This window comes from Syngnathus leptorhynchus, unplaced genomic scaffold, assembly GCF_054491065.1.
Source record: "Syngnathus leptorhynchus isolate UIUO unplaced genomic scaffold, UIUO_Slep HiC_scaffold_38, whole genome shotgun sequence".
NCBI lineage: Eukaryota > Metazoa > Chordata > Actinopteri > Syngnathiformes > Syngnathidae > Syngnathus > Syngnathus leptorhynchus.
The window spans coordinates 852,157-870,442 of record NW_028232005.1 but is presented as its reverse complement, the minus strand read 5'-3'; positions in this window follow the sequence as shown (position 1 = coordinate 870,442).

Below are 18,286 nucleotides of genomic sequence, written 5' to 3'. Positions count from 1 at the left end.
GCCCCCAACAGCCTTTTTTTTCATAACACTTTAACCAGAGTGACGGGAGAGCGGCATTTCAGAAAACGTGCTTATCTCGGCGAGAAAAAGCGATTTCGGCAATAAAATTTAAAACGCGTGTAAAACATAAACCAAACGATGAAATTGGTTATTTCTTCATGTATAATGATCAACTCGATACTCCCTAGCCCCCAACAGCCTTTTTTTTACAAACACTTTAACCAGAGTGACGGGAGAGCGGCATTTCAGAAAACGTGCTTATCTCGGCGAGAAAAAGCGATTTCGGCAATAAAATTTAAAACGCGTGTAAAACATAAACCAAACGATGAAATTGGTTATTTCTTCATGTATAATGATCAACTCGATACTCCCTAGCCCCCAACAGCCTTTTTTTTCATAACACTTTAACCAGAGTGACGGGAGAGCGGCATTTCAGAAAACGTGCTTATCTCGGCGAGAAAAAGCGATTCGGCAATAAAATTTAAAACGCGTGTAAAACATAAACCAAACGATGAAATTGGTTATTTCTTCATGTATAATGATCAACTCGATACTCCCTAGCCCCCAACAGCCTTTTTTTCATAACACTTTAACCAGAGTGACGGGAGAGCGGCATTTCAGAAAACGTGCTTATCTCGGCGAGAAAAAGCGATTTCGGCAATAAAATTTAAAACGCGTGTAAAACATAAACCAAACGATGAAATTGGTTATTTCTTCATGTATAATGATCAACTCGATACTCCCCCTAGCCCCCAACAGCCTTTTTTTTCATAACACTTTAACCAGAGTGACGGGAGAGCGGCATTTCAGAAAACGTGCTTATCTCGGCGAGAAAAAGCGATTTCGGCAATAAAATTTAAAACGCGTGTAAAACATAAACCAAACGATGAAATTGGTTATTTCTTCATGTATAATGATCAACTCGATACTCCCTAGCCCCCAACAGCCTTTTTTTTCATAACACTTTAACCAGAGTGACGGGAGAGAGCGGCATTTCAGAAAACGTGCTTATCTCGGCGAGAAAAAGCGATTTCGGCAATAAAATTTAAAACGCGTGTAAAACATAAACCAAACGATGAAATTGGTTATTTCTTCATGTATAATGATCAACTCGATACTCCCTAGCCCCCAACAGCCTTTTTTTTTCATAACACTTTAACCAGAGTGACGGGAGAGCGGCATTTCAGAAAACGTGCTTATCTCGGCGAGAAAAAGCGATTTCGGCAATAAAATTTAAAACGCGTGTAAAACATAAACCGAAACGATGAAATTGGTTATTTCTTCATGTATAATGATCAACTCGATACTCCCTAGCCCCCAACAGCCTTTTTTTTCATAACACTTTAACCAGAGTGACGGGGAGAGCGGCATTTCAGAAAACGTGCTTATCTCGGCGAGAAAAAGCGATTTCGGCAATAAAATTTAAAACGCGTGTAAAACATAAACCAAACGATGAAATTGGTTATTTCTTCATGTATAATGATCAACTCGATACTCCCTAGCCCCCAACAGCCTTTTTTTTCATAACACTTTAACCAGAGTGACGGGAGAGCGGCATTTCAGAAAACGTGCTTATCTCGGCGAGAAAAAGCGATTTCGGCAATAAAATTTAAAACGCGTGTAAAACATAAACCAAACGATGAAATTGGTTATTTCTTCATGTATAATGATCAACTCGATACTCCCTAGCCCCCAACAGCCTTTTTTTTCATAACACTTTAACCAGAGTGACGGGAGAGCGGCATTTCAGAAAACGTGCTTATCTCGGCGAGAAAAAGCGATTTCGGCAATAAAATTTAAAACGCGTGTAAAACATAAACCAAACGATGAAATTGGTTATTTCTTCATGTATAATGATCAACTCGATACTCCCTAGCCCCCAACAGCCTTTTTTTTCAGAACACTTTAACCAGAGTGACGGTGAGAGCGGCATTTCAGAAAACGTGCTTATCTCGGCAGAGAAAAGCGATTTCGGCAATAAAATTTAAAACGCGTGTAAAACATAAACCAAACGATGAAATTGGTTATTTCTTCATGTATAATGATCAACTCGATACTCCCTAGCCCCCAAAAGCCTTTTTTTTCATAACACTTTAACCAGAGTGACGGGAGAGCGGCATTTCAAAAACGTGCTTATCTCGGCGAGAAAAAGCGATTTCGGCAGTAAAATTTAAAACGCGTGTAAAACATAAACCAAACGATGAAATTGGTTATTTCTTCATGTATAATGATCAACTCGATACTCCCTAGCCCCCAACAGCCTTTTTTTTCATAACACTTTAACCAGAGTGACGGGAGAGCGGCATTTCAGAAAACGTGCTTATCTCGGCGAGAAAAAGCGATTTCGGCAATAAAATTTAAAACGCGTGTAAAACATAAACCAAACGATGAAATTGGTTATTTCTTCATGTATAATGATCAACTCGATACTCCCTAGCCCCCCAACAGCCTTTTTTTTCATAACACTTTAACCAGAGTGACGGGAGAAGCGGCATTTCAGAAAACGTGCTTATCTCGGCGAGAAAAAGCGATTTCGGCAATAAAATTTAAAACGCGTGTAAAACATAAACCAAACGATGAAATTGGTTATTTCTTCATGTATAATGATCAACTCGATACTCCCTAGCCCCCAACAGCCTTTTTTTTCATAACACTTTAACCAGAGTGACGGGAGAGCGGCATTTCAGAAAACGTGCTTATCTCGGCGAGAAAAAGCGATTTCGGCAATAAAATTTAAAACGCGTGTAAAACATAAACCAAACGATGAAATTGGTTATTTCTTCATGTATAATGATCAACTCGATACTCCCTAGCCCCCAACAGCCTTTTTTTTCATAACACTTTAACCAGAGTGACGGGAGAGCGGCATTTCAGAAAACGTGCTTATCTCGGCGAGAAAAAGCGATTTCGGCAATAAAATTTAAAACGCGTGTAAAACATAAACCAAACGATGAAATTGGTTATTTCTTCATGTATAATGATCAACTCGATACTCCCTAGCCCCCAACAGCCTTTTTTTTCATAACACTTTAACCAGAGTGACGGGAGAGCGGCATTTCAGAAAACGTGCTTATCTCGGCGAGAAAAAGCGATTTCGGCAATAAAATTTAAAACGCGTGTAAAACATAAACCAAACGATGAAATTGGTTATTTCTTCATGTATAATGATCAACTCGATACTCCCTAGCCCCCAACAGCCTTTTTTTTCATAACACTTTAACCAGAGTGACGGGAGAGCGGCATTTCAGAAAACGTGCTTATCTCGGCGAGAAAAAGCGATTTCGGCAATAAAATTTAAAACGCGTGTAAAACATAAACCAAACGATGAAATTGGTTATTTCTTCATGTATAATGATCAACTCGATACTCCCTAGCCCCCAACAGCCTTTTTTTTCATAACACTTTAACCAGAGTGACGGGAGAGCGGCATTTCAGAAAACGTGCTTATCTCGGCGAGAAAAAGCGATTTCGGCAATAAAATTTAAAACGCGTGTAAAACATAAACCAAACGATGAAATTGGTTATTTCTTCATGTATAATGATCAACTCGATACTCCCTAGCCCCCAACAGCCTTTTTTTTCATAACACTTTAACCAGAGTGACGGGAGAGCGGCATTTCAGAAAACGTGCTTATCTCGGCGAGAAAAAGCGATTTCGGCAATAAAATTTAAAACGCGTGTAAAACATAAACCAAACGATGAAATTGGTTATTTCTTCATGTATAATGATCAACTCGATACTCCCTAGCCCCCAACAGCCTTTTTTTTCATAACACTTTAACCAGAGTGACGGGAGAGCGGCATTTCAGAAAACGTGCTTATCTCGGCGAGAAAAAGCGATTTCGGCAATAAAATTTAAAACGCGTGTAAAACATAAACCAAACGATGAAATTGGTTATTTCTTCATGTATAATGATCAACTCGATACTCCCTAGCCCCCAACAGCCTTTTTTTTCATAACACTTTAACCAGAGTGACGGGAGAGCGGCATTTCAGAAAACGTGCTTATCTCGGCGAGAAAAAGCGATTTCGGCAATAAAATTTAAAACGCGTGTAAATAAACCAAACGATGAAATTGGTTATTTCTTCATGTATAATGATCAACTCGATACTCCCTAGCCCCCAACAGCCTTTTTTTTCATAACACTTTAACCAGAGTGACGGGAGAGCGGCATTTCAGAAAACGTGCTTATCTCGGCGAGAAAAAGCGATTTCGGCAATATTTAAAACGCGTGTAAAACATAAACCAAACGATGAAATTGGTTATTTCTTCATGTATAATGATCAACTCGATACTCCCTAGCCCCCAACAGCCTTTTTTTTCATAACACTTTAACCAGAGTGACGGGAGAGCGGCATTTCAGAAAACGTGCTTATCTCGGCGAGAAAAAGCGATTTCGGCAATAAAATTTAAAACGCGTGTAAAACATAAACCAAACGATGAAATTGGTTATTTCTTCATGTATAATGATCAACTCGATACTCCCTAGCCCCCAACAGCCTTTTTTTTCATAACACTTTAACCAGAGTGACGGGAGAGCGGCATTTCAGAAAACGTGCTTATCTCGGCGAGAAAAAGCGATTTCGGCAATAAAATTTAAAACGCGTGTAAAACATAAACCAAACGATGAAATTGGTTATTTCTTCATGTATAATGATCAACTCGATACTCCCTAGCCCCCAACAGCCTTTTTTTTCATAACACTTTAACCAGAGTGACGGGAGAGCGGCATTTCAGAAAACGTGCTTATCTCGGCGAGAAAAAGCGATTTCGGCAATAAAATTTAAAACGCGTGTAAAACATAAACCAAACGATGAAATTGGTTATTTCTTCATGTATAATGATCAACTCGATACTCCCTAGCCCCCAACAGCCTTTTTTTTCATAACACTTTAACCAGAGTGACGGGAGAGCGGCATTTCAGAAAACGTGCTTATCTCGGCGAGAAAAAGCGATTTCGGCAATAAAATTTAAAACGCGTGTAAAACATAAACCAAACGATGAAATTGGTTATTTCTTCATGTATAATGATCAACTCGATACTCCCTAGCCCCCAACAGCCTTTTTTTTCATAACACTTTAACCAGAGTGACGGGAGAGCGGCATTTCAGAAAACGTGCTTATCTCGGCGAGAAAAAGCGATTTCGGCAATAAAATTTAAAACGCGTGTAAAACATAAACCAAACGATGAAATTGGTTATTTCTTCATGTATAATGATCAACTCGATACTCCCTAGCCCCCAACAGCCTTTTTTTTCATAACACTTTAACCAGAGTGACGGGAGAGCGGCATTTCAGAAAACGTGCTTATCTCGGCGAGAAAAAGCGATTTCGGCAATAAAATTTAAAACGCGTGTAAAACATAAACCAAACGATGAAATTGGTTATTTCTTCATGTATAATGATCAACTCGATACTCCCTAGCCCCCAACAGCCTTTTTTTTCATAACACTTTAACCAGAGTGACGGGAGAGCGGCATTTCAGAAAACGTGCTTATCTCGGCGAGAAAAAGCGATTTCGGCAATAAAATTTAAAACGCGTGTAAAACATAAACCAAACGATGAAATTGGTTATTTCTTCATGTATAATGATCAACTCGATACTCCCTAGCCCCCAACAGCCTTTTTTTTCATAACACTTTAACCAGAGTGACGGGAGAGCGGCATTTCAGAAAACGTGCTTATCTCGGCGAGAAAAAGCGATTTCGGCAATAAAATTTAAAACGCGTGTAAAACATAAACCAAACGATGAAATTGGTTATTTCTTCATGTATAATGATCAACTCGATACTCCCTAGCCCCCAACAGCCTTTTTTTTCATAACACTTTAACCAGAGTGACGGGAGAGCGGCATTTCAGAAAACGTGCTTATCTCGGCGAGAAAAAGCGATTTCGGCAATAAAATTTAAAACGCGTGTAAAACATAAACCAAACGATGAAATTGGTTATTTCTTCATGTATAATGATCAACTCGATACTCCCTAGCCCCCAACAGCCTTTTTTTTCATAACACTTTAACCAGAGTGACGGGAGAGCGGCATTTCAGAAAACGTGCTTATCTCGGCGAGAAAAAGCGATTTCGGCAATAAAATTTAAAACGCGTGTAAAACATAAACCAAACGATGAAATTGGTTATTTCTTCATGTATAATGATCAACTCGATACTCCCTAGCCCCCAACAGCCTTTTTTTTCATAACACTTTAACCAGAGTGACGGGAGAGCGGCATTTCAGAAAACGTGCTTATCTCGGCGAGAAAAAGCGATTTCGGCAATAAAATTTAAAACGCGTGTAAAACATAAACCAAACGATGAAATTGGTTATTTCTTCATGTATAATGATCAACTCGATACTCCCTAGCCCCCAACAGCCTTTTTTTTCATAACACTTTAACCAGAGTGACGGGAGAGCGGCATTTCAGAAAACGTGCTTATCTCGGCGAGAAAAAGCGATTTCGGCAATAAAATTTAAAACGCGTGTAAAACATAAACCAAACGATGAAATTGGTTATTTCTTCATGTATAATGATCAACTCGATACTCCCTAGCCCCCAACAGCCTTTTTTTTCATAACACTTTAACCAGAGTGACGGGAGAGCGGCATTTCAGAAAACGTGCTTATCTCGGCGAGAAAAAGCGATTTCGGCAATAAAATTTAAAACGCGTGTAAAACATAAACCAAACGATGAAATTGGTTATTTCTTCATGTATAATGATCAACTCGATACTCCCTAGCCCCCAACAGCCTTTTTTTTCATAACACTTTAACCAGAGTGACGGGAGAGCGGCATTTCAGAAAACGTGCTTATCTCGGCGAGAAAAAGCGATTTCGGCAATAAAATTTAAAACGCGTGTAAAACATAAACCAAACGATGAAATTGGTTATTTCTTCATGTATAATGATCAACTCGATACTCCCTAGCCCCCAACAGCCTTTTTTTTCATAACACTTTAACCAGAGTGACGGGAGAGCGGCATTTCAGAAAACGTGCTTATCTCGCGCGAGAAAAAGCGATTTCGGCAATAAAATTTAAAACGCGTGTAAAACATAAACCAAACGATGAAATTGGTTATTTCTTCATGTATAATGATCAACTCGATACTCCCTAGCCCCCAACAGCCTTTTTTTTCATAACACTTTAACCAGAGTGACGGGAGAGCGGCATTTCAGAAAACGTGCTTATCTCGGCGAGAAAAAGCGATTTCGGCAATAAAATTTAAAACGCGTGTAAAACATAAACCAAACGATGAAATTGGTTATTTCTTCATGTATAATGATCAACTCGATACTCCCTAGCCCCCAACAGCCTTTTTTTTCATAACACTTTAACCAGAGTGACGGGAGAGCGGCATTTCAGAAAACGTGCTTATCTCGGCGAGAAAAAGCGATTTCGGCAATAAAATTTAAAACGCGTGTAAAACATAAACCAAACGATGAAATTGGTTATTTCTTCATGTATAATGATCAACTCGATACTCCCTAGCCCCCAACAGCCTTTTTTTTCATAACACTTTAACCAGAGTGACGGGAGAGCGGCATTTCAGAAAACGTGCTTATCTCGGCGAGAAAAAGCGATTTCGGCAATAAAATTTAAAACGCGTGTAAAACATAAACCAAACGATGAAATTGGTTATTTCTTCATGTATAATGATCAACTCGATACTCCCTAGCCCCCAACAGCCTTTTTTTTCATAACACTTTAACCAGAGTGACGGGAGAGCGGCATTTCAGAAAACGTGCTTATCTCGGCGAGAAAAAGCGATTTCGGCAATAAAATTTAAAACGCGTGTAAAACATAAACCAAACGATGAAATTGGTTATTTCTTCATGTATAATGATCAACTCGATACTCCCTAGCCCCCAACAGCCTTTTTTTTCATAACACTTTAACCAGAGTGACGGGAGAGCGGCATTTCAGAAAACGTGCTTATCTCGGCGAGAAAAAGCGATTTCGGCAATAAAATTTAAAACGCGTGTAAAACATAAACCAAACGATGAAATTGGTTATTTCTTCATGTATAATGATCAACTCGATACTCCCTAGCCCCCAACAGCCTTTTTTTTCATAACACTTTAACCAGAGTGACGGGAGAGCGGCATTTCAGAAAACGTGCTTATCTCGGCGAGAAAAAGCGATTTCGGCAATAAAATTTAAAACGCGTGTAAAACATAAACCAAACGATGAAATTGGTTATTTCTTCATGTATAATGATCAACTCGATACTCCCTAGCCCCCAACAGCCTTTTTTTTCATAACACTTTAACCAGAGTGACGGGAGAGCGGCATTTCAGAAAACGTGCTTATCTCGGCGAGAAAAAGCGATTTCGGCAATAAAATTTAAAACGCGTGTAAAACATAAACCAAACGATGAAATTGGTTATTTCTTCATGTATAATGATCAACTCGATACTCCCTAGCCCCCAACAGCCTTTTTTTTCATAACACTTTAACCAGAGTGACGGGAGAGCGGCATTTCAGAAAACGTGCTTATCTCGGCGAGAAAAAGCGATTTCGGCAATAAAATTTAAAACGCGTGTAAAACATAAACCAAACGATGAAATTGGTTATTTCTTCATGTATAATGATCAACTCGATACTCCCTAGCCCCCAACAGCCTTTTTTTTCATAACACTTTAACCAGAGTGACGGGAGAGCGGCATTTCAGAAAACGTGCTTATCTCGGCGAGAAAAAGCGATTTCGGCAATAAAATTTAAAACGCGTGTAAAACATAAACCAAACGATGAAATTGGTTATTTCTTCATGTATAATGATCAACTCGATACTCCCTAGCCCCCAACAGCCTTTTTTTTCATAACACTTTAACCAGAGTGACGGGAGAGCGGCATTTCAGAAAACGTGCTTATCTCGGCGAGAAAAAGCGATTTCGGCAATAAAATTTAAAACGCGTGTAAAACATAAACCAAACGATGAAATTGGTTATTTCTTCATGTATAATGATCAACTCGATACTCCCTAGCCCCCAACAGCCTTTTTTTTCATAACACTTTAACCAGAGTGACGGGAGAGCGGCATTTCAGAAAACGTGCTTATCTCGGCGAGAAAAAGCGATTTCGGCAATAAAATTTAAAACGCGTGTAAAACATAAACCAAACGATGAAATTGGTTATTTCTTCATGTATAATGATCAACTCGATACTCCCTAGCCCCCAACAGCCTTTTTTTTCATAACACTTTAACCAGAGTGACGGGAGAGCGGCATTTCAGAAAACGTGCTTATCTCGGCGAGAAAAAGCGATTTCGGCAATAAAATTTAAAACGCGTGTAAAACATAAACCAAACGATGAAATTGGTTATTTCTTCATGTATAATGATCAACTCGATACTCCCTAGCCCCCAACAGCCTTTTTTTTCATAACACTTTAACCAGAGTGACGGGAGAGCGGCATTTCAGAAAACGTGCTTATCTCGGCGAGAAAAAGCGATTTCGGCAATAAAATTTAAAACGCGTGTAAAACATAAACCAAACGATGAAATTGGTTATTTCTTCATGTATAATGATCAACTCGATACTCCCTAGCCCCCAACAGCCTTTTTTTTCATAACACTTTAACCAGAGTGACGGGAGAGCGGCATTTCAGAAAACGTGCTTATCTCGGCGAGAAAAAGCGATTTCGGCAATAAAATTTAAAACGCGTGTAAAACATAAACCAAACGATGAAATTGGTTATTTCTTCATGTATAATGATCAACTCGATACTCCCTAGCCCCCAACAGCCTTTTTTTTCATAACACTTTAACCAGAGTGACGGGAGAGCGGCATTTCAGAAAACGTGCTTATCTCGGCGAGAAAAAGCGATTTCGGCAATAAAATTTAAAACGCGTGTAAAACATAAACCAAACGATGAAATTGGTTATTTCTTCATGTATAATGATCAACTCGATACTCCCTAGCCCCCAACAGCCTTTTTTTTCATAACACTTTAACCAGAGTGACGGGAGAGCGGCATTTCAGAAAACGTGCTTATCTCGGCGAGAAAAAGCGATTTCGGCAATAAAATTTAAAACGCGTGTAAAACATAAACCAAACGATGAAATTGGTTATTTCTTCATGTATAATGATCAACTCGATACTCCCTAGCCCCCAACAGCCTTTTTTTTCATAACACTTTAACCAGAGTGACGGGAGAGCGGCATTTCAGAAAACGTGCTTATCTCGGCGAGAAAAAGCGATTTCGGCAATAAAATTTAAAACGCGTGTAAAACATAAACCAAACGATGAAATTGGTTATTTCTTCATGTATAATGATCAACTCGATACTCCCTAGCCCCCAACAGCCTTTTTTTTCATAACACTTTAACCAGAGTGACGGGAGAGCGGCATTTCAGAAAACGTGCTTATCTCGGCGAGAAAAAGCGATTTCGGCAATAAAATTTAAAACGCGTGTAAAACATAAACCAAACGATGAAATTGGTTATTTCTTCATGTATAATGATCAACTCGATACTCCCTAGCCCCCAACAGCCTTTTTTTTCATAACACTTTAACCAGAGTGACGGGAGAGCGGCATTTCAGAAAACGTGCTTATCTCGGCGAGAAAAAGCGATTTCGGCAATAAAATTTAAAACGCGTGTAAAACATAAACCAAACGATGAAATTGGTTATTTCTTCATGTATAATGATCAACTCGATACTCCCTAGCCCCCAACAGCCTTTTTTTTCATAACACTTTAACCAGAGTGACGGGAGAGCGGCATTTCAGAAAACGTGCTTATCTCGGCGAGAAAAAGCGATTTCGGCAATAAAATTTAAAACGCGTGTAAAACATAAACCAAACGATGAAATTGGTTATTTCTTCATGTATAATGATCAACTCGATACTCCCTAGCCCCCAACAGCCTTTTTTTTCATAACACTTTAACCAGAGTGACGGGAGAGCGGCATTTCAGAAAACGTGCTTATCTCGGCGAGAAAAAGCGATTTCGGCAATAAAATTTAAAACGCGTGTAAAACATAAACCAAACGATGAAATTGGTTATTTCTTCATGTATAATGATCAACTCGATACTCCCTAGCCCCCAACAGCCTTTTTTTTCATAACACTTTAACCAGAGTGACGGGAGAGCGGCATTTCAGAAAACGTGCTTATCTCGGCGAGAAAAAGCGATTTCGGCAATAAAATTTAAAACGCGTGTAAAACATAAACCAAACGATGAAATTGGTTATTTCTTCATGTATAATGATCAACTCGATACTCCCTAGCCCCCAACAGCCTTTTTTTTCATAACACTTTAACCAGAGTGACGGGAGAGCGGCATTTCAGAAAACGTGCTTATCTCGGCGAGAAAAAGCGATTTCGGCAATAAAATTTAAAACGCGTGTAAAACATAAACCAAACGATGAAATTGGTTATTTCTTCATGTATAATGATCAACTCGATACTCCCTAGCCCCCAACAGCCTTTTTTTTCATAACACTTTAACCAGAGTGACGGGAGAGCGGCATTTCAGAAAACGTGCTTATCTCGGCGAGAAAAAGCGATTTCGGCAATAAAATTTAAAACGCGTGTAAAACATAAACCAAACGATGAAATTGGTTATTTCTTCATGTATAATGATCAACTCGATACTCCCTAGCCCCCAACAGCCTTTTTTTTCATAACACTTTAACCAGAGTGACGGGAGAGCGGCATTTCAGAAAACGTGCTTATCTCGGCGAGAAAAAGCGATTTCGGCAATAAAATTTAAAACGCGTGTAAAACATAAACCAAACGATGAAATTGGTTATTTCTTCATGTATAATGATCAACTCGATACTCCCTAGCAGCCCCCAACAGCCTTTTTTTTCATAACACTTTAACCAGAGTGACGGGAGAGCGGCATTTCAGAAAACGTGCTTATCTCGGCGAGAAAAAGCGATTTCGGCAATAAAATTTAAAACGCGTGTAAAACATAAACCAAACGATGAAATTGGTTATTACTTCATGTATAATGATCAACTCGATACTCCCTAGCCCCCAACAGCCTTTTTTTTCATAACACTTTAACCAGAGTGACGGGAGAGCGGCAGTGAAATCTTCATGGTATAGTGGATAGTGCTCTGGACTCTCACCCCAGCGACCCGAGTTCAAATCCCGGCTGAAGTCAGAGGCAGAGATGGTGTAGAGCTGGAGTCAGAGGCAGAAATGAAGTCAGAGGTAGAGCTGGTGTGGAGCTGAAGTCAGAGGCGGAGATGAAGTTGGAGTCAGATGCAAAGCTGGTGTGGGGCTGGAGCTGGAGTTGGAGGCAGAGCTGGTGTGGAGCTGAAGTCAGAGGTGGAGCTGAAGTCAGAGACTGGTGTGGAGCTGGAGTCAGAGGTAGAGCTGAAGTCAGGGTTGGAGGTGGAGCTGAAGTCAGAGACTGGTGTGGAGCTGGAGGCGGAGCTGAAGGCAGAGCAGGTCTGGAGCTGGAGGCACAGTCAAAGGCGGAAGTGGGGCTGTGGTCAGAGGCAGAGCTGGAGGCGGAGCTGAAGTCAGAGGCAGAGCTGGAGGCGGTGCTGAAGTCAGAGGTGCAGCTCAAGTCAGAGGCAGAGCTGGTGGTGGAGTCAGAGAATGCTGCATTAAACCATATAGTGTACATTCCTTCCCTGCAACACTAGTGAAGTCTTCATGGTATAGTGGATAGTGCTCTGGACTCTCACCCCAGCGACCCGAGTTCAAATCCCGGCTGAAGTCAGAGGCAGAAATGGTGTAGAGCTGGAGTCAGAGGCAGAAATGAAGTCAGAGGTAGAGCTGGTGTGGAGCTGAAGTCAGAGGCGGAGATGAAGTTGGAGTCAGATGCAAAGCTGGTGTGGGGCTGGAGCTGGAGTTGGAGGCAGAGCTGGTGTGGAGCTGAAGTCAGAGGTGGAGCTGAAGTCAGAGACTGGTGTGGAGCTGGAGTCAGAGGTAGAGCTGAAGTCTCGGCGAGAAAAAGCGATTTCGGCAATAAAATTTAAAACGCGTGTAAAACATAAACCAAACGATGAAATTGGTTATTTCTTCATGTATAATGATCAACTCGATACTCCCTAGCCCCCAACAGCCTTTTTTTTCATAACACTTTAACCAGAGTGACGGGAGAGCGGCATTTCAGAAAACGTGCTTATCTCGGCGAGAAAAAGCGATTTCGGCAATAAAATTTAAAACGCGTGTAAAACATAAACCAAACGATGAAATTGGTTATTTCTTCATGTATAATGATCAACTCGATACTCCCTAGCCCCCAACAGCCTTTTTTTTCATAACACTTTAACCAGAGTGACGGGAGAGCGGCATTTCAGAAAACGTGCTTATCTCGGCGAGAAAAAGCGATTTCGGCAATAAAATTTAAAACGCGTGTAAAACATAAACCAAACGATGAAATTGGTTATTTCTTCATGTATAATGATCAACTCGATACTCCCTAGCCCCCAACAGCCTTTTTTTTCATAACACTTTAACCAGAGTGACGGGAGAGCGGCATTTCAGAAAACGTGCTTATCTCGGCGAGAAAAAGCGATTTCGGCAATAAAATTTAAAACGCGTGTAAAACATAAACCAAACGATGAAATTGGTTATTTCTTCATGTATAATGATCAACTCGATACTCCCTAGCCCCCAACAGCCTTTTTTTTCATAACACTTTAACCAGAGTGACGGGAGAGCGGCATTTCAGAAAACGTGCTTATCTCGGCGAGAAAAAGCGATTTCGGCAATAAAATTTAAAACGCGTGTAAAACATAAACCAAACGATGAAATTGGTTATTTCTTCATGTATAATGATCAACTCGATACTCCCTAGCCCCCAACAGCCTTTTTTTTCATAACACTTTAACCAGAGTGACGGGAGAGCGGCATTTCAGAAAACGTGCTTATCTCGGCGAGAAAAAGCGATTTTGGCAATAAAATTTAAAACGCGTGTAAAACATAAACCAAACGATGAAATTGGTTATTTCTTCATGTATAATGATCAACTCGATACTCCCTAGCCCCCAACAGCCTTTTTTTTCATAACACTTTAACCAGAGTGACGGGAGAGCGGCATTTCAGAAAACGTGCTTATCTCGGCGAGAAAAAGCGATTTCGGCAATAAAATTTAAAACGCGTGTAAAACATAAACCAAACGATGAAATTGGTTATTTCTTCATGTATAATGATCAACTCGATACTCCCTAGCCCCCAACAGCCTTTTTTTTCATAACACTTTAACCAGAGTGACGGGAGAGCGGCATTTCAGAAAACGTGCTTATCTCGGCGAGAAAAAGCGATTTCGGCAATAAAATTTAAAACGCGTGTAAAACATAAACCAAACGATGAAATTGGTTATTTCTTCATGTATAATGATCAACTCGATACTCCCTAGCCCCCAACAGCCTTTTTTTTCATAACACTTTAACCAGAGTGACGGGAGAGCGGCATTTCAGAAAACGTGCTTATCTCGGCGAGAAAAAGCGATTTCGGCAATAAAATTTAAAACGCGTGTAAAACATAAACCAAACGATGAAATTGGTTATTTCTTCATGTATAATGATCAACTCGATACTCCCTAGCCCCCAACAGCCTTTTTTTTTTTCATAACACTTTAACCAGAGTGACGGGAGAGCGGCATTTCAGAAAACGTGCTTATCTCGGCGAGAAAAAGCGATTTCGGCAATAAAATTTAAAACGCGTGTAAAACATAAACCAAACGATGAAATTGGTTATTTCTTCATGTATAATGATCAACTCGATACTCCCTAGCCCCCAACAGCCTTTTTTTTCATAACACTTTAACCAGAGTGACGGGAGAGCGGCATTTCAGAAAACGTGCTTATCTCGGCGAGAAAAAGCGATTTCGGCAATAAAATTTAAAACGCGTGTAAAACATAAACCAAACGATGAAATTGGTTATTACTTCATGTATAATGATCAACTCGATACTCCCTAGCCCCCAACAGCCTTTTTTTTCATAACACTTTAACCAGAGTGACGGGAGAGCGGCAGTGAAATCTTCATGGTATAGTGGATAGTGCTCTGGACTCTCACCCCAGCGACCCGAGTTCAAATCCCGGCTGAAGTCAGAGGCAGAGATGGTGTAGAGCTGGAGTCAGAGGCAGAAATGAAGTCAGAGGTAGAGCTGGTGTGGAGCTGAAGTCAGAGGCGGAGATGAAGTTGGAGTCAGATGCAAAGCTGGTGTGGGGCTGGAGCTGGAGTTGGAGGCAGAGCTGGTGTGGAGCTGAAGTCAGAGGTGGAGCTGAAGTCAGAGACTGGTGTGGAGCTGGAGTCAGAGGTAGAGCTGAAGTCAGGGTTGGAGGTGGAGCTGAAGTCAGAGACTGGTGTGGAGCTGGAGGCGGAGCTGAAGGCAGAGGCAGAGCAGGTCTGGAGCTGGAGGCACAGTCAAAGGCGGAAGTGGGGCTGTGGTCAGAGGCAGAGCTGGAGGCGGAGCTGAAGTCAGAGGCAGAGCTGGAGGCGGTGCTGAAGTCAGAGGTGCAGCTCAAGTCAGAGGCAGAGCTGGTGGTGGAGTCAGAGAATGCTGCATTAAACCATATAGTGTACATTCCTTCCCTGCAACACTAGTGAAGTCTTCATGGTATAGTGGATAGTGCTCTGGACTCTCACCCCAGCGACCCGAGTTCAAATCCCGGCTGAAGTCAGAGGCAGAAATGGTGTAGAGCTGGAGTCAGAGGCAGAAATGAAGTCAGAGGTAGAGCTGGTGTGGAGCTGAAGTCAGAGGCGGAGATGAAGTTGGAGTCAGATGCAAAGCTGGTGTGGGGCTGGAGCTGGAGTTGGAGGCAGAGCTGGTGTGGAGCTGAAGTCAGAGGTGGAGCTGAAGTCAGAGACTGGTGTGGAGCTGGAGTCAGAGGTAGAGCTGAAGTCTCGGCGAGAAAAAGCGATTTCGGCAATAAAATTTAAAACGCGTGTAAAACATAAACCAAACGATGAAATTGGTTATTTCTTCATGTATAATGATCAACTCGATACTCCCTAGCCCCCAACAGCCTTTTTTTTCATAACACTTTAACCAGAGTGACGGGAGAGCGGCATTTCAGAAAACGTGCTTATCTCGGCGAGAAAAAGCGATTTCGGCAATAAAATTTAAAACGCGTGTAAAACATAAACCAAACGATGAAATTGGTTATTTCTTCATGTATAATGATCAACTCGATACTCCCTAGCCCCCAACAGCCTTTTTTTTCATAACACTTTAACCAGAGTGACGGGAGAGCGGCATTTCAGAAAACGTGCTTATCTCGGCGAGAAAAAGCGATTTCGGCAATAAAATTTAAAACGCGTGTAAAACATAAACCAAACGATGAAATTGGTTATTTCTTCATGTATAATGATCAACTCGATACTCCCTAGCCCCCAACAGCCTTTTTTTTCATAACACTTTAACCAGAGTGACGGGAGAGCGGCATTTCAGAAAACGTGCTTATCTCGGCGAGAAAAAGCGATTTCGGCAATAAAATTTAAAACGCGTGTAAAACATAAACCAAACGATGAAATTGGTTATTTCTTCATGTATAATGATCAACTCGATACTCCCTAGCCCCCAACAGCCTTTTTTTTCATAACACTTTAACCAGAGTGACGGGAGAGCGGCATTTCAGAAAACGTGCTTATCTCGGCGAGAAAAAGCGATTTCGGCAATAAAATTTAAAACGCGTGTAAAACATAAACCAAACGATGAAATTGGTTATTTCTTCATGTATAATGATCAACTCGATACTCCCTAGCCCCCAACAGCCTTTTTTTTCATAACACTTTAACCAGAGTGACGGGAGAGCGGCATTTCAGAAAACGTGCTTATCTCGGCGAGAAAAAGCGATTTCGGCAATAAAATTTAAAACGCGTGTAAAACATAAACCAAACGATGAAATTGGTTATTTCTTCATGTATAATGATCAACTCGATACTCCCTAGCCCCCAACAGCCTTTTTTTTCATAACACTTTAACCAGAGTGACGGGAGAGCGGCATTTCAGAAAACGTGCTTATCTCGGCGAGAAAAAGCGATTTCGGCAATAAAATTTAAAACGCGTGTAAAACATAAACCAAACGATGAAATTGGTTATTTCTTCATGTATAATGATCAACTCGATACTCCCTAGCCCCCAACAGCCTTTTTTTTCATAACACTTTAACCAGAGTGACGGGAGAGCGGCATTTCAGAAAACGTGCTTATCTCGGCGAGAAAAAGCGATTTCGGCAATAAAATTTAAAACGCGTGTAAAACATAAACCAAACGATGAAATTGGTTATTTCTTCATGTATAATGATCAACTCGATACTCCCTAGCCCCCAACAGCCTTTTTTTTTCATAACACTTTAACCAGAGTGACGGGAGAGCGGCATTTCAGAAAACGTGCTTATCTCGGCGAGAAAAAGCGATTTCGGCAATAAAATTTAAAACGCGTGTAAAACATAAACCAAACGATGAAATTGGTTATTTCTTCATGTATAATGATCAACTCGATACTCCCTAGCCCCCAACAGCCTTTTTTTTCATAACACTTTAACCAGAGTGACGGGAGAGCGGCATTTCAGAAAACGTGCTTATCTCGGCGAGAAAAAGCGATTTCGGCAATAAAATTTAAAACGCGTGTAAAACATAAACCAAACGATGAAATTGGTTATTTCTTCATGTATAATGATCAACTCGATACTCCCTAGCCCCCAACAGCCTTTTTTTTCATAACACTTTAACCAGAGTGACGGGAGAGCGGCATTTCAGAAAACGTGCTTATCTCGGCGAGAAAAAGCGATTTCGGCAATAAAATTTAAAACGCGTGTAAAACATAAACCAAACGATGAAATTGGTTATTTCTTCATGTATAATGATCAACTCGATACTCCCTAGCCCCCAACAGCCTTTTTTTTCATAACACTTTAACCAGAGTGACGGGAGAGCGGCATTTCAGAAAACGTGCTTATCTCGGCGAGAAAAAGCGATTTCGGCAATAAAATTTAAAACGCGTGTAAAACATAAACCAAACGATGAAATTGGTTATTTCTTCATGTATAATGATCAACTCGATACTCCCTAGCCCCCAACAGCCTTTTTTTTCATAACACTTTAACCAGAGTGACGGGAGAGCGGCATTTCAGAAAACGTGCTTATCTCGGCGAGAAAAAGCGATTTCGGCAATACAATTTAAAACGCGTGTAAAACATAAACCAAACGATGAAATTGGTTATTTCTTCATGTATAATGATCAACTCGATACTCCCTAGCCCCCAACAGCCTTTTTTTTCATAACACTTTAACCAGAGTGACGGGAGAGCGGCATTTCAGAAAACGTGCTTATCTCGGCGAGAAAAAGCGATTTCGGGAATAAAATTTAAAACGCGT